The 17,631-nt window shown below is 50.1% G+C and overlaps 1 protein-coding gene across 1 annotated transcript in view; it reads left to right on the top strand.

Annotated features, from left to right (window-relative positions):
* The first annotated feature begins 7,745 nt into the window (after positions 1-7,745).
* Positions 7,746-17,631, top strand: part of samd11 (sterile alpha motif domain containing 11) — a 100,353-nt gene continuing 90,467 nt past the window's right edge. Inside the window, exon 1 of the mRNA XM_069183613.1 lies at positions 7,746-7,819. The gene's annotated coding sequence lies outside the window, so the exon portion shown is untranslated. The remainder of the gene's footprint in view (positions 7,820-17,631) is intronic.

Here is a 17,631-nt window from a genome sequence, read left to right as displayed (position 1 = left end):
GAGGGGTTTTCCTCTTTATAAGGGATCTAACCTGGGAAACCTTTAAAGTAGTGAGTCAGCGCACTCACGTCAGGTGGTCAGCATTGCGGACCGGCTGAAGAAAGACTGTCGAATATCATATAGCGTTCCTTCTGAGTGTGGGGCCAGCCGCGGCTGTTGGCTCTTCATTTGACGAGCGATAAGGTCAGTGCACACAAGGAACAAGCGCTGATCTAACAGGCTTTTCTTATTTGCCCTCCTTGTGTTGCCCCGGAGCTCAATAAGATCTCCCCCTGTCTCTCCACACAGGTGTGTTCTTATCATTTTCAAGTTATTAGAGTGTGCTAGTGGAACCACATACAGTATATGGACTACTGTCCACATTCCAGCACGGATTCAGAATGAATAAATCCCTCTTCTGCTCCCAAGTCCGTCACCGTTTTAAGTCTCACCACCATTCCTCTTCCAATGGAAACGGTTTCATGCCTGTATAAGTTGCAAGGTGTGATAGTGAAACACGGTAATGGCATGAGGTTACTTTGCTGGGTTGATGAACTTTTCATCATTTGTTTTTCTTTCTTTGCTTTTGAATCATGAGTGTGAGCAGGAGCCGTCCCACAGCAGACTGAGCAGGAAATGCGTCATGGTCATAAATGCAACCAGATGTCAGTGGGGGGGGCGGGGTGGTGGGGATTCTCACAACGGAACATGCTCGTCAAAGGAAATTTTATTTTTTTTTCAAAGAGAGAGAATTATCAAAGAGATCTCTTGTTTCGCTGGTGATTGATCGCCCGGCGGGAGGCTGAGAATGGCCTCTGCGATCGCTCCGACGGAGAGCGAGAGCGCTGCGGGCCCGTTGCCTTGGTAACCACCGCTGGGGGGGGGGCGGATGAGCGAGAGAGCGCGCGCGCACACACACGCGCCGCGCTCCGGCAGACCTCCGATGGGCAATGCTGCGCCTGACGTGCTTTCTGAATTATTTATCGTTTTAATTTGCAGCCACATCAGGTGGATTGTGCTCCTTGCAGGTTTAAGTGAAGAGCGGGAGGCGGATTTGGTGGTTGTTCATTTTTTTTAAAGCTGTTTTTACTGCTGCTGCTGCTGCTGCTGCTGCTGCTGCTGCTGCTGTTGGCCGCGGCCGCATGTGTCTGTTTCCATTCCGCGCTTCGCCCAGGTAGATGCAGGGACAGAAAGGGGAATTTCTGTAATGAGGAACAACAGAGAGAGCAGGAGGAGGGGATGAGAACAGTGCTGTTTTCTCTTTCTCCTTCCCTCTCTCTCTCTGCGCGGGGACTCTCCGTTGCGCCTGGAGTCGGGAGCTGGGGGAGGGCGGCGTGGGCACCAGCCCTGGCAGAGGCGTTGCACTCTCGCTGCGGCAGGGCTTGCGAAGTCCAGTAGCCTTGAGATGCACTTGCCTCTTCGCCCTCGGGCACCCCACGCCCGCTCCTGCACCCCCAGGAGCAGCCAGCTCTGCCCAGGCTGCAGCTCCCCAGCTGACACGCGCTGCCCCCTCGTAGGCTGTCTCGTTTATCCTCTCCTTTAAACGGAGGGAGAGCTCTCTCCAGTCCAGCCACCAGCGGGGCCTGCAGATCTTTCTCTTGTGTTTCTAGCTGCGCCCCACGATTTGTCCTCCATTCCTCCCGGTGTCACATGAAAGTAGTTTTGGCGGGGCTGGGGATGGGATGGGGTGGGGTGGGGAACGGGGTTTCGATTTCCGAGCTCGGACTCGGCGGTTCTCAGCTGATGGGAGGCGATGTCACCTCAAGCTCGCAGGCGGTCCAGCGGGTCTCAGGTGTCGGTGCTGCACAGGGGGTCTTTCGTGTTCCTGATGACTCCGGTTCACCCGGGGGACACGGGCCAATCCTGCACTAACATGTGGGGGATGTCAGTCATTGTCAGTGCAAAGACATCCGTATACGCATCCCACAAATTAAATTTGATGCCAAATAAGAAAGGTCAATAACATTTTTTGTTTTCATGCTTTATGCTTTATGCTTTATGCTTTATGCATGGTATTTAGCTATGCTGCATCACAGCTCTTGCGTCCTGCATGTGATTCTGGGCTGGGGCGCCAGACACATGCTGGCTGGGTTAATTGGCGTCTCCGAACTGTCTCCCCCTGCTTCTGGGAAGAGCCTCGGTTTCTGTTAACGCTTGGATGAGCGAATGTTGTGCGCTGTGCTAGATTTGGACCGCTCAGCTCTTGCATTTCTCCAGTGACGTTCAGAAAAAGTAACACACATTTTTTCTCCGGAGTAAAACACCTTTCGAAAATCCACCACCTCCCCACCCACCCCGTGTCCCCACTGAAGCTCCTCGTTGGGGACATGGTGCAACGACCTCTTCTCGTAAAACCAGCCTTGCTGGGATACGGCTCGCGGGGGAAAAAAAAGTTGCAGGCCGTCGTTAAAGCCACACTTGAAGGTCGTCAAGACGTTTGTCTGGCTTGAGAGCTAATGGCAGCGGTAACATCCTTGGCGTCTTTCAGATTTCTTCCACATTAGTGCATCAGATTGCCGCTGCTTCCTTTTTCCTGCAGCGCATTACAGCGCCGCGTCTTTTATACTCTTTTATAACCAGATGAATTGATTGGGCGCGGAATACAGGACGGCACCTGTGATTGCTTTCAGGCGGACAAAACAAAAAAAGCAGTCGGTCGCGAAGGCGGATTCTGTCCCGCCTCTCTGTCTTGCTCTGAGGGCCTCCGTGCAGACTGTCTCCTCCGCGGAGCGTCGCAGGGCTTCTGATGGGGGAGTTTGTTCCCGTTCCCGGTTCCCTGCCCTGCTCAGGTGCCGTCAGGAGGCCAGGCGGGCCGCGAAGGCACAGGGGCAGGGGTGGCGCTGTGGTAGGCCAGGCTAGGGCGTAGCAAACAGGGAGCTCTGCGGAGGAGTCACAGGAACATCTGGCTGTTCCGCTTCTCCACCAAAATATTAGGAGCCCCCCCACAGAATGACACGAGCTGGTCCACTGTGTGCAGCAGTAACATCTTGAGCAGCACGTGGTGTGCGTGCCACTAGGTTGTGCATCGGAAGGTCTCGCGTGCAAATCGGACTGTGGGCAGCACACTCCAACGGACACCATGGACACCTGACAGAGGCTGATAACATCTCTGTGAGCTTGGGAACACGTTCCACATAGTCCCACTTGTGCAAACTCTATACCTCGCGTGGCAACAGCTTTCACAGTACAGTCATTCAGGTAGGCCAGGTGAACTTTTTAATACCCCGTACTGCGCAAACAGCTGTCTGCTTTTCCGTCTTGCCCGTAGATGTGTCCAGACCTCCTGTTCTGAAAAGATAAAGGAGCCATGCTGAAAGATAGGGGCATGGCCCGGCCAGGCTCAGTGTCGGGATGCAGACGGAGCAGGGAGTTCCACCTGGCCCCAGCCCTACGCGCTATCAGTGACGAAACACAATCCACATGATCCCGCTCTCCTCACAGCAGCTCGGGCATCAGCTGCAGCTCACAGGGCTGCTGGCCTCGGCTGAGCGCTCCTGCGGTCTCAGGAAACAGACGGGGTTTGGGAAGAGGCTCTGGGACCTGGAGAGAGGCACTGCAAAGAAAGTAAGAAGGGAAGCGCTAGTGAGCAGTGCTCTGCTGACTGACTGATGAGCCGAGAATGTGCAGAAATAACCACAGAGTATGGAGGAGCAGACGCTTCTGTTACAGAGGCAGTGCTGGCTTGCAGTGTAGCTGTCGTCCCCAAATTTGCGCCAAGGAAGGTGTTTTTAGCTGGCATAAAAGCCTTGTCTTTCACAGCTTTTTCAAATAAATCACTTTATTTTCATACTTGAAGTAAGTTCTGTTTTGAAGTTTCTGAAAAGAGGAAACGGACGCAGCACTAGAGATTGGGCCTGTTGAAAACCGAGGCTGAGATTAAAGACTTCTTTTTTTCTGTTTCTTCCTTATTTTTTTCTTATTCTCTGCAGTGGTGGGAGCCCGTGCCGTTCAGTGAAGGATTCAGTTGCTTTCATTTCTCCCATAGCAAGTCACCATTTCTTTCATTCTGGGGAGAGATCCGTCGCTAACATTGAAATTAATGCACGCACTAGTTGCAACTATGGGCTGTGCAGTCTGCTGGCTGTCAATATTGTCATTGCACTAATGGAACCCCCAAGATCAATGGGGCTGCCTGTTCTGCGAAGCGCGTGTGCTGGCTATCCCATGCGATTGATTTTAGTTTCAAATCTCGACTGACGTGACCTCAGAGTCACCTTTCAGAGCAAAGGTGTCTGTAGAACCACTGTTCCATTCCAGTTATTTAGAATATATTAAAATTGATTCTTTTCGTCCACCCAAACACACGTGCAGATCACTTTAAATAAAAAATGATAAAAAAAGATCAAGTTAAATCAAAGAGAGGCATATCACCAAGCATGAAACCGAACAGACACAAACCATCCCAGTGTCTGATACTTATACCTGGGGGTGGGTGTTGAGGTCTTGAGCTGTGGAAATAAATGAGGCAGCCCTACAGATTTTGGTGGTACTGCTTTTCCTTGTGGACCCTGTGTGGTTGAAGAACAAGCTCTCCTGGACCGAGTCCAAGAAATCTGGGACGTTGGTTTTATATGTGCATGCCTGATTGTAAAAAAAACGCCTGAACAACGAGCTTTGCGGGTTGGTGGTGCGCAAAACAGACATATATTGTGGTAGAAGGTAAAAAAAAAGGAAAATCGATAAGGTGCTGGTGGGGGAGTGCAGTGCGTGGTGCGTGCGAGATAAAGGTGGCGAGCTGTCCATCACACGTCAGCGCCACAGACCCCATGGTGGCAGCGATGGGTGTCCGCAATTAGATTAGCACAGCCGATCAGGGATAGATGAAGAGCTGTGCGATTGACCTCTCCCTGACTGATTACACAGCAGCCCTCCCTGTGTGCGGTGTGGTACTCTGTTATATGCATTTTTTTAAAAACTCCCATTCTTCTGCACCTCGTTAGGTCAGGCTGTGTCCCGGGGGGTTTGGAACCCAGTCGGCTATCATTCCTCCTCCGAAAGTTCTCTCCTGGTGCTTCAGGGGTTCTTCTGCCCTATCTGGTGATAATTGGGCAATGCAGCTACACAGTGGAGTCATAAAATATGGATTTGCAAAAAAAAAAAAGGAGAGAGGAGAAAAGCCGTTGATAGCCCTAAAACTCTCCGCTGCAGATGGAATTTGGAAGTTCAGGTTATTAATAGAAGCAGTGATTGTGCTGTGCATGATTTTGTCGTCTTGAAATGAATCTTTGTTTTTGTATGTGCCCTCCTGTCTGTATTTACTAGTAACAGTAGTTTCCTGTTTTGTTCTGTTTCACATTTTGTTTATTCATCTTCTTGTAAAAAAAAAAAAGCATTGTGGTTAAATGCTTTTAAATTAAATGTCTTTGGAAGTTGAGGGTACATTGAAGCCTGGGGTTTCTTAAGAGGAAGTTGCCATCGCAATGTAGCTATTTAAACAGAATGTTTTAATGAAGAAATTAGGGTGGGAAGTCTTCCTGTTTCACTCGAGGTAGTTAACTTGCAGAGATGATCCTTTGGAAATCAGCCCAACACCTAAACAACCTGCAACCTCCTGCTGAGAAGCAACGTTAGCACTGTGTAAGATTAAGACTATAAACACATACGCATGTATATTTATGTGTACATATCTGCATTTTAGGCAGTTTTTTTTATATGATATATGTTGATAATGACTGTTTCTGCATGTGTGCTACGTTTATGTCTATGATTTTTGTCGGATCAATTTGCGGAGACGTCGTGGTAGAAATGTAAAAAAATCTTTGCCGCGATAACAGAAAAACACAAGACTTCATCATATATTCTTAAAGTGTGATATTACTAAATAGCATTAGTGGAGTCCTTTTCGAACCCACAGCCTTCCCATTGTAGGCCAAGAGCCTTCAGCACTATGAGGTTTCCTGCTAGGCAATGGCTATAAACAAACTGAGGGTCAGCACGCACAGGATAACGGGAGTAAGTTTTTTAATTAAATAAAACAACCCGTCTGTGCTTCTCCTGCTGCACGTGGTGGTCAGAAAAAGAAAGAAATTAATTAATTAATAAATGCCACGCCATTATTCCATTTGTCAGCAGACAGCTCGTTAAGGGGCTGCGTCGTGTGGAGTCCTGTTGGCATTTGAACGCATGCAGGAATATGTTAATGGAACAGTGGAAACCTGCTGCATGCTGTTTGGTTGCTTTTTTGACAGCTTTTTTATTTTTTTATGTGCATGCTTCTTGAATGTGTAAGCGTTTTTTTGCATTGCACCTTGGCAGAGATATCGGGCTTTTGGCTCGGATTCTGGCCTCCTCTTTGCAGGCATCGTTATTTTACCGTGCATCTAGACTGCGCTGGATAATTGGTGGATGAAAGTGGGGCGGGATGAAAATCTCTTCTATTAGAAATATCCAGGGCTGAGCCCAGCAGTTGTCAATGGCAAAACATAATCTGTGAAGTTGTGTTTTTCCTTTAGTTTTCCACTGATCTTGGAGTGTTACTTGTTTCAGGAAAAATTGAATTCAGGACTGTTCCGCATATTTAAGGAGCTCTGTGGACCTGCCCCAGGTGTCAGATAGATGATTAACAGACCTCAGTTGCTCCTCCAGTGCTACTATTGTATTCCAGGTATGGTCATGACATACTGTTGCTTACATGTCAGTGCACTATACACCCCTTCCTCTTCATTTTTCCTACTTTAGCCTACTTTTTCCTTTTCTTTAGCCTTTCCACGTGTGACTTCGGAGGCTTTCTCAACACTTCTAGGGCGCTCTCACGGGCCCCAAAACTTCTCAGACCTCCTCCAGGGCTCAATTCAGAATTCACTCTGGCATGTTTTCCTCTGTGTTACTTCATCACATCTTCTTAATGAGCACTGCCTTCGGTAACTGTAAAGGTGCGTGTGCTGTGTTCAATCATGTTATATTCATTTTCATGACAGAAATCTGTGCAGTGCTGTATTTGTTTTCTGTTATGGACTTCTGTTATTGGGTGTTTTTTTGTCTAGATATGCACGGTACAGTACAGTATATTAGGTATCCCCTTGTTATATATATGGTGTAAGAGAGCTTTTTCCCAGTATCCGTGCTGTTCTGCGGACGGTTCAGGAATGTATCCCCCAGGATTGTGGAGGACTGGGTGTACCTCAGCAGTGCTCCTTTTGGTAGTATGTTTGTTGTATCTACGGTTGTATCTAAGGGGCTCGTTGGCTCAGGCGGTTTGAGCTGGGATGCTTCAAGGCGGAGAACAGGGCGCGTGAGAAGAGAGACAAGAGTACCCCTCTTCCAAACTTGAACTGCTGATGGGGGCCTGACTTCCACGGCACGCTCACTGGCCAAAGTGTTGAGGACATGCCGTCCACCAGGAGACCTGTCGGGCCTCCGCGTTTGACCACAGCCTGGGTGGGCACTGCTCCAGCCTGCGAGATGACTGCAGCTCAGTCCCATCCCATGTGGGAAGCCGGAGCACTTTGAAGTCCAAGCCGAGACGCGCTGCAGCCGTGTGTGGTATTATCCAGCTGCTGTCGAGTGGACGGAGCGAGCTGTGTGAGGTGATGACAGCAGCCCTCCCTCTGCTTCTCGGGACAGCCATGCCCTCTGAGAGAGAGATGCGTTTGACTCGGGGTTGCCTGTATTTTAGCCAGCGGGTGGAAGTATATCCGCAAGTTGTTGTTTTATGTACATTGACTCCTGTGATCCGTGTTGCAAAGCGTGGCGCCGCAAGATGTCCGGGGGAAGACGAGAGCCAGTGTGAGCCGGGGGTCTTGCAGTAGAAAGAAAGCTGCAGATAACAGCGCTGGTGTCTAAATTCAGAGTCTTGAGCTTTGGAGGTCAAAAAAAAAAAACAGGAGATGATCCGGCACAGGTAGGGAATTGCTGGCTAAGAGGATTATGAACAGTTAGCGTTAAGCTGATGGACTGTGCAGGTATTACAGCTGATCCATACAGACAAGCGCACCGCAACAGGGGCAGGGAGGGAGCCGGGGAGAAATGCTGCACTAATGAGGGGAAGAGGGCTGTCAGTCCTGAGGGTGGTTTGAAGGGTTGGGGGGGGGGGGGGAATAATTATGGAGGACTGAACTGTGCCAGCCAGCCAGTCAAGCCTAGTCTGCGAGGGGGAGTAATTGACACTCACGCTCTGCACATTTGCCCCCCAGCACAGGGAGGGACTCTTAAATTAGAGGGGTCACCGCCGCCAAGGACAACCGGCGCCTGGCAGCCGACCCCCCCCCCCGGTGGTTGGTGTCAGTCGGGCCATCATCTGGTCGAGGTAACAGATGATCTGGCGGGGGTCGTTCCTCTTGGTGCATGATGCCTGTGCAGGTGGGTAGAGGTGAGGCAGGCAGGGAGGTGGAGACCCAGGTAGATGGATAAAGACCATCAGGGCGATGACAGACGAGGGGGAGGGGGCGATGCATCCAGCTCCCCCGTTTGTTTTCTTTAATAGCCGATTGATCCAAGCACCTCATCCGGCCCCCTCTTGAAAGAAGCCAGGGCCATCGGCTTCAACAATGTGGCGGAGCAGCTTGTTCCACGCTCCCACCGCCCTTTGCGTAAAGAAGTGCCTCCCGTTCTCGGTTTTAAATACACATCCCCGTAAAGTGAGATGAATTGTAGTGTTACGTTGGCCTGGAGTTGAACAGCTATGCTCACCGCTGTAACAGTTATGCTGACTCAAGTTAGATGGATGGAGATAAACAGGTAGGTCAATGTTTAAGTCAATCAGTCAGTCGATAAGATACTCTAGCAGTTCTGGGATAGACTGCTGGTATGATTGTGTGATTTTTCTGCACCCGTCTAGTCCGTTTTTTATTTTTATGAGCCGGCACAGGTTTAGTCAGCAGGAATTACAGTTGTTTGCTCTGGCAGTGAATTAATTTCAATTATAATTATTACCCTTATGGAAAGTGATTAAGTGCCTTTTTTTCTTTGGAGTCTCTTTAATCACCTGATGATTGGCAGTTCATCTACCTGCCAAATAGGATTGGTTTGTGCTGCATTCCTTCCATCCCTGGCATGCCTGCCGATAGCTGGGGTTATTAGTGTCCTTGGTTCACTTTGGATGTGTTTCCTAACTGTGCAAATTTACAACAGTTGGTGCCAGCCACAATTATCAGGCTCAGTGATTTATTTTTTTGGCCGTTTTGTTTTGGGCTTTCTGGAGTATCGCTTTTCAAGATCGGTCTGTTCTCACTGGCTGTGAAGAAGAGAAGAAGAACAAAAAAAAAAGGAATCTTATGACCCCCACCTGCTAGGTTTGTTTGGCGGCGTTTTCTTTTGTGTCGTTTCTGCTGCGAGGAGAGTATAATAGCGCCTGCCGAGAGAGGCGACTTGGTGCCTGGCGAAAACAAACAAACAAACAAACAAACCCAACTCCCACGGGCTGACGTGCTGAGGAATGCCCACACACCTGCAGGCGTGCCTGTGCTGTCGGCACGCCATCGGAAGCAGGGCAGCGTGGGAGCTCCTGTTCGCAGGGGCGCGCCCCTCCGTACACAGGTGCTCGGCCGTGCCAGCCCTGCCTGCCGGCTTCCCCTCTGCCTCGGCTCGGGGGCGGCGGGCCAGTGCCGGAGGGAGCCAGGCTAGGATCGCCCCCGCAAGGAAAAGCACGCTTTGCTGCCGTTTCGTACTTCCCTGAGCAGAATCTGCACATGTACCGCCTCACGCGTGCTCTCTGGCGGCTACCAAATACTAATTGAGCACCGCAAGGTATGCAGTACTCTTAAATCACCAGAGGACAGGTCTGCCGGGATAAGTTGACAATGCACAGAAGCATAATTTGGAGTGCTTTTAAGGCCTTTTGGATGGAGTTTTAATCATAGAAGTGGTTATCTATCATTGCAAGTAGCATATTAACAATGTATGATGTGTTTCTCTGTGGTTGTTGAATTTATATGTATTATGAAGGTGAAAACATGTGCAGATACTTTACTGGAAAGGCTTTGATTAGATGTAGGTTTACAAACAGCATTGTGAACGCCCCTGCAGGAAAGGAAATGAAAGGTGTTTTGTAGCGGGACCCAGATTTAGCACATATCTCTCAACTTACTGTGGGAGAGCAGTGCCTTGTTTCTTGTTTGCCTTGCGCTGACTGACTTCAAAACCGTGTTGTACTAATCCAGGGATCTTACCTAAATTAGAGCTTGATAGTACACAGTGTCTGGCAGAAGCAGCCCCGTACTGTAGTGTGATGGTGTCAGAAGTTCTAAGAAAAATAGTGCCTTGCTTTTCCTCGGTTCTCGTTTTTTAAAGTGTTTTAGGTTTCACTCAGATAACGATGGAGGGTGATTCCCAGCCCTCTGCGCTGTTTTGCGTGTGCACTGCAGCTGCAGTCCTGTCGGTTTGATTGCTGTGGTTCCTGCACGGTTCCTGTCCTGTCCTGCCCGGCCTGGCCTGGCCCGGCCCGTGCCATGAGTATTGCAGCAGTATGTAATGGAAACAGCCTACACATTTGTCAGGGGGCCTACGGTTTTGGAAAAGCGTGCGAGTCAGACCTCCAATAAAAACAAGACTCTGTGGTCTGGTGCTCAGACTAAACATCTGTTTGGATAACATCCTGATTGTGTTTTGGGAGAGTCGTCCCTGCCTGTTCAGAGAGAAGAGATACTGAGACGGGACCTTCTCGCAGAGAGCCCAGGGGAGGTCCCACCAGGACCTGGAATGGGGGCTGAGCGCTGTCGAAACAGAGTCGGAGCAGCTCATCGGAGGCATGGATGTTTCCTCTTTCCCTGCGGCAGACCGCATCATCATGGGAAAAAATTCCATGTATTTTTCTCTCTGCCCGTGTGCTTCTTTGTAGAAGATGGCACTGTCCTCGCAGAAGCCGACTATGAGGTTTGCCCTAGTTGACCATGAAGTCCCATGTTGTGCCTTTTGGTTTTGATGCAAGGGGCTATGTTGTCAAGTGTTTGAGGAGAATAGTGTTTCACCCGGAGCATCTCAGTTCAGGTGCTGGGCCCGGCCTTGCTGTTTTTAAACCGCTGTGAATTTGGGTTTTCTGATGAGGCGTGTTGCTGAAAACTCTGAAGCAGCAGCAGTTCAAGCACAGTTAATTTTCTAGCCTCTGTTATGTTGGGTAAAAGGGTGTATAAAATAAAGTAATGACTAGCGCTGCTGTGCTCTTTTATATGCTGCAGTATACAGTGACCAGCTCGGGCCGTTTGAAAGTCACTTCTAACTGTGGGCTGTCCACCAGTTTCACAAGTACAGCACCTTAGCAAACACCACATTCAGAAATCGCAAAATTACTGGTTCGGTATGCTGGGCTTTCATACTGCTGCACAGGTCTTCTTTACAGGAGCTTCCGAAGAGCTTCTCCGACTGCAGGACAGATATACTTGTGGGAGCATTTTTACCTGTTGCCTAGTCATCTGTGCTCTGCTTGCTCGATAGAGAAAGCGTGTAGGGCCGTGATCACAGAGCCTGTGATGTGAAAAGAGATTTTAACAGTCCGGTCCAGCTGCAGATGGACTTTCCAGGTCCTGAACTCTTCCCTTCCTGAGTGTACTCTCACTGCCCTCTGTACAAATTTAGCTGCGGACTCTGTCTTGCTGTGTTGCCTTCACTTGCTTCAGTGCTGGATACTTGGGGCTTGTTTTGCATTTTGCTTTTAACTTGTCTGTAGGAGTCTGAGAAGTGCACATGTCCTCCACATTCAGTAAATACAAGCAAGGAAACATGCAGGGGTCCCAAACATCTGTTCCCTGTCGGGGTCATGTCCAGGCCTCAGCTATGACCCCTCCTCCCCTCGTGCCCCTCCGCCTCCTCGCTGTCTGCTGTCCAAGGTATATTCCCAGACCCCCTGCGCAGCCATTTCCTGCAAAGGCACAGCGGTGGCCCGGAGGCGAAGTGCATGAGCTTCCATTTCCTGTCACCTGACTGCTCGTATCCCAGAACCCCAGAACCCGCAGTGTCGCCACGGCGGCCGGACATCTGGGGTCCTGGAATCCACCCAGATTCCTTCCCACGGGCCTTTGTTGTGAGGAAATGACAGAAGCCACCCCACACTATTGGGAAGATGGTAAATTCCATACCCTGAGGAATTTAATATAAACTAACTGCAACGCTGCGGTGTTGTTTTTAAATATTTCTGAAGATGTTCACTGAAGGTTGTAACCCTTCAATGGCTATGTGAGGGAACAGGGTACTGTGTTTTTACTGATTTTTCCTGATCGTTTTTTTTTTTTGATCCAGTATTAATTGGATTTCAGTGCGTGCCTTCCAACTGGCAGATCAGTGCGGCTCAGTTCTGCTCCAGCGCTTCGTGACCCCAGCGTGACCTTTGCGTGCCTCCCAGTTTAGCTGCGTGCTGCTCCGTGTGGGTCCCCTGGGTGCCAGCTATTTTCCTTCTTGTCGTTTCTGACGCTGGGAATGGCTGCGCGGCGCAGAGTGTTGACAGACGTTGAGAATGGGAGAGTGGAGATGCACTCAGAGGAGAGGGAGAAGGAGGTTTGCTTTGCTCATCAGTTATTTAATTGACCGACTGTGCTCTGCCTTCTTCAGTGCAGATTTGTTTTAAAAGATAAAACCGTCAGGTGTTCAACGCTTAGCTTCTTCGATGTTGAAGCGGTGCTGAAAGCTTGTGCTTGCACTCATTACACGCAAGAACAAATGAGCTCCACATTTCCGTGTCTAGAAGTATTCAGTAATGTTGTCTAAATGTGTTAATTAAAACAATAGGCACTGAGTCTGGGGAGAGTGCAGCTCTGCATTCCGACAAGCACAGACTTTCAAAGCTTTTCACTTCAGTGCAACAATTGCTCCACTTTTTGGATTGCCGAACGAAAATCCCCGATGTGTTTTTTTTTCTTGAAGAGGTAACTTTAACTTCTCGATCTCCCCAATATTTCTATCTGCTGCTAGGTTTGCGTTTTTAAGTGTTTTCGGTCACTTTAAGAAAATTCAGCTGTAGAGGGGAGCACTTTGGAAGTGGCCCAGTCAACAAGCAGGTCCAATGTGCACCTTGACCACTGTCCAGCTGGGGCTGAATGAACACTCAAGCCTTGTGTGTTACCAGTGCGAGCCACAAGCCGAACTCCCACACTGGGGTGTTGTCATTGGAGCACAGAAGGTACACAGAGTGTTTTCTTACATGAATCTGTAGGGTTTTTTTTCTGGCGAACCACTTTTTAGTCATTTAAAATTTCCCAAAAAACCGTTGAGTGCATCAGACATGTGAGTGCAGCACGAGACCAGTAACAGTGAGACATTGCATCCCCTGAGACTGGGGTGGGGATTTGTGGTGGTGCAGACTGTAGCCATGGTTCCAAAACTTTAGTTGCTCCACTCTTTCTGAACGAAACTCTGGATTTACCAGATCTTACAGTCCCCCAGGAGGGGGGGAAAATAAATTAGTGCAGTGCTTAATTTTTGAGTGAGCTGTTTATTCTGAAAGCAGTGAGCCAATGAAACATCAATGAAAACGCTGGCGTCTTCTAATCCGCGCTCCTGTGGTACAACAGAGACCTTGCAGTAAAAAGATACTGACATACTGCTTCACCTGCAAATTCTGCATCTCCCTTTTTGTGGCAGGCGGCCAAGAGAAAAAAAAAAGTTTTGTTGCTGGTTGAAAATAAGATGTTTTCCTTAGTTTTGTGTATATATATGAGTCCCAAACCAAAAAAATAAAGGTTGTTGAAGTGTGTTTTGCAGAGGCTTACCGTTAACGCCTACCTTGTGCGCACACACACACACACGGGCCATTTGAGCACCTTTGGGCGAGTGGAGCGCACACGACGGCCGAGTGCACGGCTCCAGCTCCTTCCACAGTCTGCCTCTGCTGAGGCCGTCCTCTGGATATTGTTTTTTTTTTCCAGGAAGCGCAGATTTTCCCCCAGCGCCAGCCGGATGACAGGCAGGAGCGCTATCGATCTGTCAGTGGGGGAGTCGCGCTGCGTGTGCGTGCCGCGGAGCTGTCGGGGGGGGGGGGCGGCGGCAGCGGCGGCGGCGAGGAAGGGGGGGGAGAGCTGCTAGGCCAGGGGCCGTCTCTCTCCACTCCCCAATCAACTCCCCCTCCGTCCCTCTCCCTCTCCCTCCCTCGCCTCCTCCACAGTGTGCAGTCTGCTGTTGTTGATGAAAACTGTCAGCGCGGAGCAAGGCGGCTCAGGGTCAGGGAAACAGCTGACCTTAAGGATGCAGTTGCTCCCCCTCCCCTCTCATCCACACACGTCCCCAGCCCACAGCTCTCTTTATTTTTGGGAGGACTGCCTGCCAGTTACAGCTGATTGTAACACAAAGAGACAGAAAAGGTTTTGGGACATGTTTTAGCATACTTTCTTTTTTTCCCTACATGAAAATATATTTATGCGTGTCTCGATTTGGGTGAATAAAGAAAAGGCTGACGTATGTACGTGCGGACGTAGGGCCCTTTGTTTGAACAGGCTTACCGTCTCAAAGCGAGAGGGAAGAATGACGAAGACCTTGTATGCTTGCGCAACTGAGTGCTCTGATGACCGCTGACGGTGATGAATTTGGATTATGACACTGCTGATTGGTAATGAGCTGTGCCCTTCTCTCCAGCTCGTGGCGCTGAAGAAGCGAACCTCCATCCTATTGCAATCCATAAAAAGCATAAGGTCTCCTGAACTGCAGTTGAACCTTCGTTAGACCCTTTATATTTAGCAATAACATCATATTATCCCTGGTAATAGTGATGCATGTGGCCAGTGGGTATATGATGATCTTAATATTCATGCTGCGTAAGATGACATAATGGACAAGACAATGCAACGCGCCCCTCTGATGATTCAGCCCAGTGGCCATGTTTTAATGTAGGTGGTTTATTGTATTTGTGAGGCTGTTAGATGAGGTTACCCTCTGGAATCGCAGAGCTCTCTCCTGCTGTGGAGCTGTGGTGGTACGGGACATAACTCTTAGGGTACAGGTACCCGCGATATGAATGGGGTGTGAGTAGGAATGGAAGAAGTTTCTTTAAGGCGGGGTTGTGTTGGAGGACAGGTCTCGGTTGTTGTGTGTTTTCCCTAGTGCACCATCATGCGACAGTGATTTCGGGGTTACACCTGCACTCTTCCGTGATTGTTTTCCTGTCCAGAAGTGGTTATTCTGTTGTTGGCTACAGCACGAACGCCTGCCACCAGGCCCCAGAGGTGGAACAAAGGCATGTGCTGCTACCGAGCTAACTCCTGCGCCTTGTCTGGAGTGATTCACTGTCGTCCACGTTTTAAATGTAGGCCTGCAAGAGGCGAAGCAGAGTTTCCTAAGGGGGGGGGTAATTAATTGTTCCTGCCTGGGGAGGGAAAAACCAGACAGAAGAAATAGGAGCGGTCATTCAGTGCAGAAGACCTAATAGGACCCTTTTCCACGCAGCGAGTCAGTGACGCCCAACATAGCATGGAAAACCTGCTCCTTTCTGCATATTTTGCTTGGCAGACTTCAGAGGTGGCGTCATATTTGTACTGTAGGACAGTGGTTGACTTCAAGTAAAGTACCTTGGTTTTAAAAGGAGAAGACTTTCCACATTCCCTTCGTGCAGGTACTCCGTGACTGCGCTCGTGCGGTTTCACCTCCTCCCTCAACAGGCTGCTGTAGGTAGTGCTTTCTGTGCCGGGTGGTAGGTAGGGAGGGAGGGGACACGAGTCTTGTGTATTTGTCTCTTTTGCTTTTTATTTGTTTCATTTCCAGCACAGTTTTAAGAATATTGCATAATGCAGGGAATGTGCTGTCAGGCCTTCAAACTCCAGTCTCTCGGAAACGGCTCAGACTTTTCATGGCTCTGATTTTTACAGTTCGTTCATTTCTCCGTCTCGGCCACCCAGCCCGAAGAAGACTCTTTCCCTTCGTGATGCTGACAGGACGGGCCGTCTCCCTGAGCGCTCGGCGCTCGGCGTTCCGGCTGAGTGGCGGCGGCAAGGGCTGCAGGAGCGGAGCAGTGTGACTGGTCCCTGGGCTCCCGATTCCCCCCGGGGGCACCCCCCCCCCTCCCTCCCTCCGCCTCCACTTCAGCCCCCCGTCCAGGTCCGCCTTGAGCCGAGGCCAGGAGGCCAGGGGGCCTCGCTCCGACAGGCACCAGCCAAGCCGCTCAACCGTGAGGCGCTGGCTTAAAGGAGCAGGCACAGCGCGCAACACTGCGTTTGCATTCATTCATCCCTCCCATGTCAGAGGCGGTTAGGAACATAGGGGCGTCGCAAAGGTTGCGGGCGGGGAGGGGGCGGCTCGTCCCATCTCGCTTGCTTTGGAGGCAGGTCGCTAATTGATCCAAGAATCTCGCCCAGCTGTTTCTCGGAGGACCTCGGGGGATCGGCTTCGGCAGCCTGGCTGGGGGGCTCAGGACCCCCAGGTCTCTCTGTGTGAGGAAGTGCCTCCCGTTTTCAATCCTAGGTGAACGCCCTCTTCATTTCACTGTCGGTCCTGAAAGCAACCTTCTCGGCTGTCTTAGCCAGTGACTTTCAGTGTAGAAAATGCTTGGTGTAACATCGCATTATAGTCCCCTCTGTTCAGGAAACGATGGTATACTGTATACTGTATTGTTTGTACAGTATGTATAATATCACTGCTGCTTAACTTGGCCTTTCAAGGGTCACAGTCTGGTAAATTACTTAACACAACCAGTTGTTTAATTCATTATTAATATACACTAAGTGAGTAGACTGGAATTGTTGCATTTAATTGAACAACTAATTGTATTGCTTAATTAAAAGCTCAAGATGAAGCAACACATGGCAGAGCAGGACTGAGCACCGCCCTGAACAGTATACAAATAGATGTAGGTTTGTAGGAAGTGTAATTTGTGAATTATCCACCTAGTTATTTCATAGGTGAGGAAGAATTTAACGTTTCAACATGGTCTGAAGCACAAACCAGAGGGCCGAAGAGGAAACTTGTGTGGGCATACGTTCCAAATCAAGAACAAGAGCCATTTCTTTACACGATGAGTTGTGGGAGTGGGGAACAAGCTGCCCAGCCATGTTGCTGATGCCGATATCCCAGCTGGGTGAGATCCTGGGGTCACTTGCCTCCCTGGCGTCTGTGGCCTTCCTCGCGGTCTTCCGTCCCCCTCCGCCCCTGCGCGCGCGCGTCTCTCGTGAGGCCGTGGTCGCCCCCGCGGCGCGGCTGTGCCGAGGTCCTTCCTGCCCTTTCCCCGCGGACATCGTGCCCGTCTCCGACGCGCCGACCCCCGAGTGCTTACGAAATGCTGGGGGCGTGGGACACCGAAACATAACCGCAACACCCAGAGCAGAGCGATCAAAACCGGCTGCTTGCAATACAGAGGGGATCGGTGAGAACTCCTGCCCTGAAGTCGGCTGGTTGTTTTTTAACCCCGTGACGATGGCTGTTTGTCCCTCTTTGCGCGCAAATTGTGCAACTTTTTTCATTGCAGATAGAGAAAGACAGATACGGAAATATAAAGGAGTGGAGTTTCTTTAATCCAGTCACAAACCCCCCCCCCCACCCCCCACAAGCACACACACACGCACACACACACACACACACACACACACCCCGCTAACCCCTCCACCCCTCTGGAGTGTGGAGGCGGCTGCAGGGCGTGACCGGCCCCGCCGAGCTGCAGTGCCCCCGGGGGACAGAGCGGCCAGGGCGGCTCGCTAATTGAAACGTGTCGGCGGCTCATTGACGTCTCGGCTCCGGTTTCAGGGCAATTTCAAACCGCAAAGCTGATTGCTGGTTTCACATCACACAGGAAAAAAAAAAATCAATAGG

This window comes from Lepisosteus oculatus, chromosome 25 (assembly GCF_040954835.1).
Source record: "Lepisosteus oculatus isolate fLepOcu1 chromosome 25, fLepOcu1.hap2, whole genome shotgun sequence".
Taxonomy (NCBI): domain Eukaryota; kingdom Metazoa; phylum Chordata; class Actinopteri; order Semionotiformes; family Lepisosteidae; genus Lepisosteus; species Lepisosteus oculatus.
The sequence above is the reverse complement of the archived record's forward strand: the minus strand, read 5'-3'. Positions and strand labels throughout refer to the sequence as shown.